At 47.1% G+C, this 6,000-nt stretch overlaps 1 protein-coding gene across 1 annotated transcript in view; it reads right to left on the reverse strand.

Moving 5' to 3' along the window:
- PRRC2A (proline rich coiled-coil 2A) overlaps window positions 1-3,441 on the reverse strand; it is a 31,833-nt gene extending 28,392 nt beyond the window's left edge. Inside the window, exon 1 of the mRNA XM_050919689.1 lies at window positions 3,235-3,441. The gene's annotated coding sequence lies outside the window, so the exon portion shown is untranslated. The remainder of the gene's footprint in view (window positions 1-3,234) is intronic.
- Between the last annotated feature and the right edge of the window lie 2,559 nt (window positions 3,442-6,000).

The raw sequence follows: 6,000 nt of genomic DNA on the forward strand, positions 1-6,000 counted from the left end.
CATTACAGATGCTCCATCATGAGCACTGAAGGGAGATGAAAATAAAGATTCCCCATGGTATAACTGTAGCGTCACCCCCACAAAAAGGGGATCTAGTCACAACTCAGCAAAACGTACTGGTGTCACTGGGTAACAATAAGAGCCCCTTATCCTGAACATCACTGCAGATGGAATTAATAAATCATTCGGATTTGGCATAGCCAGGGTGGTCCCTGATCTCAATACACAAATACAGATTTAGCGGGATGTTACTTCGTTATAATGTCCGTTCATTTAGAATGGTTTATTCATTTAGCATTGTCTTTGGTAGGGTGCCACCCGTGTACTCCTGGGGAGGTCTCTTACAACCTTTACGATGATTGAATTCATGAATGTTTTTGCATCATAAATTCCAGGGCATAAGAGACCCCCAGCCTTAATCTGAGTGTCGCCATGATACACACAGATATGGATTGACTATTAAATTCATTATTAGATGTCAAAGACACCTCACCAATGTCGACATTGCCCGGACCACGCAAATCAGAAGACCCCACCCATAAGTTTAGCTGCCTCCTTTCCCCCCCATTCCTAATTGTCTTGTAACCCTAAGAATGCTGCTAAATCAACCTTGATTCTTCGGTTCTGTCCCAGCCCTCCAGATTTTCATGTGAAAGACAACATAAAAAATGGTGATAATTTGCACCGACTGTGCACACCCACATTTTAACGAAAATAAAAGAGCAAGGGATACCAACTCCTCTTTCCCCCCTTCGCTCCCCCATCTTTTAAATCGCCACATAATAGTCAGTAATTTCAATTCAATCTGTATTAGTAGTCCTACACTATACACAGCACGGTATGCAGTCTTTATTATATTCGCTTGTTTTTATTTAAATGGTCAACTTCACATCCCCAAAATGTAATGGCTTTCTGCAGCTAAATGGATATTTATTAATAATTCACACAGATCTCTCTTATTTTACTTCTTTCCTAGTTTAAAATAAAAAATCAAGACCGAATCCCCTCCACACCCCAAACTGCACTTTCAACATAATTAAAAAAAGATCAAATAATGACTGAATATAAATAATGTAGCTGCTGAAGCCTGAGTTGGCATTATAAAGGGGTGGGGTAGTATTTCGATTTCACCTCGTATATACCTGCCCAAATTCAATGATATTAGCCTTAAACATTTTTTATGAGAAAAGGATAATTACGGGGTAAGAAAGAAATAAAATAAGAATTCAGCCCCCAAAACCAACACAAACCCGCTGATTCCCACCCTAATCAGACTGATTATGAATCTGTGATTGCTGCCTTCGACTGGTAGGTGTAGGGCGGTGCTGAAATATAGAGTAGAGTTCAAATTGACCACCCCAAAACGGCAGCACCCCACCATCCCAAATAAACACCCAGATGGATTTTTTGGGAGGTTATTGGGGCTTATTTCTGTGGGGGGCGATACATAGACCTTCGTTCATCCCGTCACCACACCCAAATGTGAATCACCCCAATATCATTTTAAAGGAGGGACTGACGGGTTTGCTGGGGTAAAGCTACACACCACCAATGAAATACACCCCCAAATCTCCACACCAACATGATAGCCTTTAAATTGCCAATGGTTTTTTTTTTGGGTGGTATCAAACTATTGGCTTATTCATCCCCTATTCTACGATAAGCACCCCATATTTTCTCCTTCCATTGAATATTAGGAAAAACTCCCCCCGCTTCACAATCACCTTCCCCTGCCCAGATTTCAGCAACACCCCAATTTCCAGCAGTCTGAAAATGTGGGATTGGATTTTTTTCCCCCCAGTGATTTAAAAATATGAGGGTGCTGCTGAGAAAGCAGGGGGTTCATTTAGATTCACCCCTCTGCTGTGTCCTAAACCAACACCCCAGAATGAGGAAAGTTGTCTAGTACAACCAACCCCCATTTTATTTTATTTTATTTTTATAAACAGCGGTTTAAGATTTCTCAGGTGTGGTTGAAAAGAAAAGGAGGGTTACACGAGATCAACAGGCATGCACCCCAAATTTCAGTATCATCTCACTGGCGTAGATGGGGTTTTTCAGATAAATTCATGGTGCCACTTTAAATAACAGGAGGGAAAGAGAACTCAAATGGCACCCCTGTTCTGCCACCGGCATGAACCCCACATTTCAATGACAGATTATTATTTCCATGAGAATTTCTTTGTAACCCCCACAAAACTGGGCTGGGTTTTTGGCAGTGACTTAAATACTTTAGGGTGCTATAGAAAGAATGCAAAGGGATTTAATTAGCCCTGATTGACCCCCCCCAAATTTCAACAATACCCCAATACATGAAACAATTCCACCCCAGAAATACAGATGAGGTTTACACAGTGGCTTTGATTTTTTTTTAGGGTACCACTGGAAAACCAAAGCAGCGGGTTCACTTAGACACAGCCCTGTGCTGGCATCAACGTGCACCCCAAAATCCAGTCACCCCACCAGTGGCATCAAAAGCCCCCCCAAAATGAGGGTTGAGGTGTTCCGTGGGGTTGATTTCTTTTTCCAGGGAACTGAAGAAAGAACAATGAGACTCACCCCTTGCCCAAGCATCACCACGGACCCCAGATTCCTGTGGCACCCCAAGACCGCTCCCCAAAACGTGCCGGGACCCCACAAAGAGCAAGCAGGGTTTTTCTAGTAGGCTGAATCTTGGGGGCAAAACTGACAGCCCTGGGGGGGAGGGGGTGACAGCAGCCTTCCCCCCGTGTCTCCCCACCTGCCCAGCCCCCCCATACCCCGCACCCCATTACCCCCCACCCCCCTTTAAAACTGGGGGGTAGTTGCAGTGGCTTTGACGTTCTGGGGCCAAATGGGGGTGCAAGGGGGATCCAGCCCCCCACGGCGACCCTCAAGGAGCCCACACCCCCTGGGGGACGAGTTTTGGGGAATTCGGGGGGGCTACTCCCCCCCCAACAGTCACTTTAACCCCCCCCAATGCACAGCCTCAGAGAGGAGGGTTCATGACCCAGACGCCCCCCAGTGGGACAAATGCCCCCTGGAGGTGGTAGGGGAAGCGATTTGGGAGGGGATGGGGGGGTTCAGGGGGGAGGATGGGGGCCCCCGAGGGGCGGATGGATGTGGATGAAGGGGGGGGTAGGGAGAAGGAGAGGGTTGGAAACAAGATGGCGGAGGCCTGAGCCGTCTCCCCCTCGCCCCTCTTCCAGGGACGGAGAGCCGAGCCCAGCGGGACGGAACCAGGTCGATACCCACCTCTTCGGCTCGGGCTCGGTCCGCTCTATCCGGATACGGGCTTCCCGCAAGCGGATGGGGGCGCCAGGCGGAGGATGGATGCGGATTACGGCGGGTCCCCCCTCCCGTTTTGTTTTTTTTTCCCAGGGCCCGATGTGGGAGCCTCAGCGTCTCGAAACCGACTAAACGGCCATCCGGGTCCCAGGCCCCAGCGGCGAAGGGGAGGCCACGCCCCCACGCTGCGTAAGGGCGGGGCTAGGGGCTGGGAGGGGCGGAGACAGGTCAATAAGGAGGGGGCGTGTCTTCCCAGGACCAGAAAAATTTGCCTAATTTATGCAGAAGCGGTGGGGATTCTTGCAGGATGGAATAAGTGCCTTTAGAAGGTATCAAGTCTCAGAGGGTAGCCGTGTTAGTCTGGATCTGTAAAGGCAGCAAAGAATCCTGTGGCACCTTATAGACTAACAGACGTTTTGGAGCATGAACTTTCGTGGGTGAATACCCACTTCTTCAGATGCATGTGGTGGAAATTTCCAGGGGCAGGTATATATATGCTAGCAAGCAAGCTAGAGATAACGAGGTCAGTTCAATCAGGGAGGATGAGGCCCTCTTCTAGCAGCTGAGGTGTGAAAACCAGGAGAGGAGAAACTGTTTCTGTAGTTGGCAAGCCATTCACAGTCTTTGTTCAATCCTGAGCTGATGGTGTCAAATTTGCAGATGAACTGAAGCTCAGCAGTTTCTCTTTGAAGTCTGGTCCTGAAGTTTTTTTGCTGCAGGATGGCCACCTTAAGGTCTGCAATAATGTGGCCAGGGAGGTTGAAGTGCTCTCCTACAGGTTTTTGTATATTGCCATTCCTAATGTCTGATTTGTGTCCATTTATCCTTTTCCGTAGAGACTGTCCAGTTTGGCCGATGTACATAGCAGAGGGGCATTGCTGGCATATGATGGCGTATATTACATTGATGGATGTGCAGGTGAATGAACCAGTGATGATGTGGCTGATCTGGTTAGGTCCTGTGATGGTGTCGCTGGTGTAGATATGTGGGCAGAGTTGGCATCGAGGTTTGTTGCATGGATTGGTTCCTGAGCTAGAGTTATTATGGTGTGGTGTGCAATTACTGGTGAGAATATGTTTCAGGTTGGCAGGTTGTCTGTGGGCAAGGACTGGCCTGCCACCCAAGGCCTGTGAAAGTGTGGGATCATTGTCCAGGATGGGTTGTAGATCCTTGATGATGCGTTGGAGGGGTTTTAGCTGGGGGCTGTATGTGATGGCCAGTGGAGTCCTGTTGGTTTCTTTCTTGGGTTTGTCTTGCAGTAGGAGGCTTCTGGGTACACGTCTGGCTTTGTTGATCTGTTTCCTTATTTCCTCGTGCGGGTATTGTAGTTTTGAGAAGGCTTGGTGGAGATTTTGTAGGTGTTGGTCTCTGTCTGAGGGGTTAGAGCAGATGCGGTTGTACCTCAGTGCTTGGCTGTAGACAATGGATCGTGTGATGTGTCTGGGATGGAAGCTGTCTAGCACTCCCAGGAGCCTGGACTGATTAACACCAACTTCTCAGAGAGCTTCCTCTGGTGTTAATCAGTCCAGGCTCCTGGGAGTGCTAGAGAGCTTCCATCCCGGACACATCACACGATCCATTGTCTACAGCCAAGCACTGAGGTACAACCGCATCTGCTCTAACCCCTCAGACAGAGACCTCATTATCTCTAGCTTGCTTGCTAGCATATATGTACCTGCCCCTGGAAATTTCCACCACATGCATCTGAAGAAGTGGGTATTCACCCACGAAAGCTCATGCTCCAAAATGTCTGTTAGTCTATAAGGTGCCACAGGATTCTTTGCTGCCTTTAGAAGGTAGTTTGTGGTTTGCATAATTTATGCAAAAGGGAGGAGCTTTTGGAAGGGGTGACGTTTCAGACGCGTTATGTTTTGCATAATTTATGCAAAAGAGGAGAGGTTTGTGGTCCAGCAGAAGTCTTGTCAGTTTGTCTCTCATTTGCATAGTGCCTGCGAAGGAAAGGAGGTTTCTGGTATCAAATTAAACTCTTTTTTATTTGCATAATTTATGCACTAGGAGAGTGGTTATTGATAAAATAAAACAAGGAGGGCCTAAGGGCTTCTGTTCATTTGCCTAACTTGTACAAGGCAGCCCAGGCTAGTGGTGTAATATAGTTAACCAGGGTTATTTAGTGGTTATGTTTATTTACATAACGAGCAAACCACACTAAAACTGGCTTATTCGGAGGGTCTGTTAATTTGCATAAACTGCACTGTAATGAACTAGGGGCATAGGGAGCTCTTTGCTCATTAAAATAATATATGCAAAAGATAAGAGGCTTCTGGGCTAATACCTGGAGATCCTTCTAATTTGCATACATCCTGGCTTGTGATGTAATGCCTCTGAGGAATCCTGTGGCACCTTATAGACTAACAGGCGTTTTGGAGCATGAGCTTTCGTGGGTGAATACCCACTTCATCCGACGCCTGTTAGTCTATAAGGTGCCACAGGACTCTTTGCTGCTTTTACAGATCCAAACTAACAGGGCTACCCCTCTGATACTTGCCACTGAGGTTATTTAATAGCCTTATCTGCATAAGGGGCGTGGCTTCTGGTATAATAGAATCAGTGGATTTGAACATTTTATTGGAAAGGTGGAGGGGGACCGGCTGAAATAGGATGCGTGTAGGGGAGGGCCTGTAGTTAACATGGGTTTTGAAAACTCAAAGGGGGCCATTAAAAGTTTTTTTCTATCTGCATAATTTATGTAACAATTGGGGCAGTGTCCTAAAG

The sequence above is a fragment of the Gopherus flavomarginatus genome, chromosome 12, assembly GCF_025201925.1.
Source record: "Gopherus flavomarginatus isolate rGopFla2 chromosome 12, rGopFla2.mat.asm, whole genome shotgun sequence".
NCBI lineage: Eukaryota > Metazoa > Chordata > Testudines > Testudinidae > Gopherus > Gopherus flavomarginatus.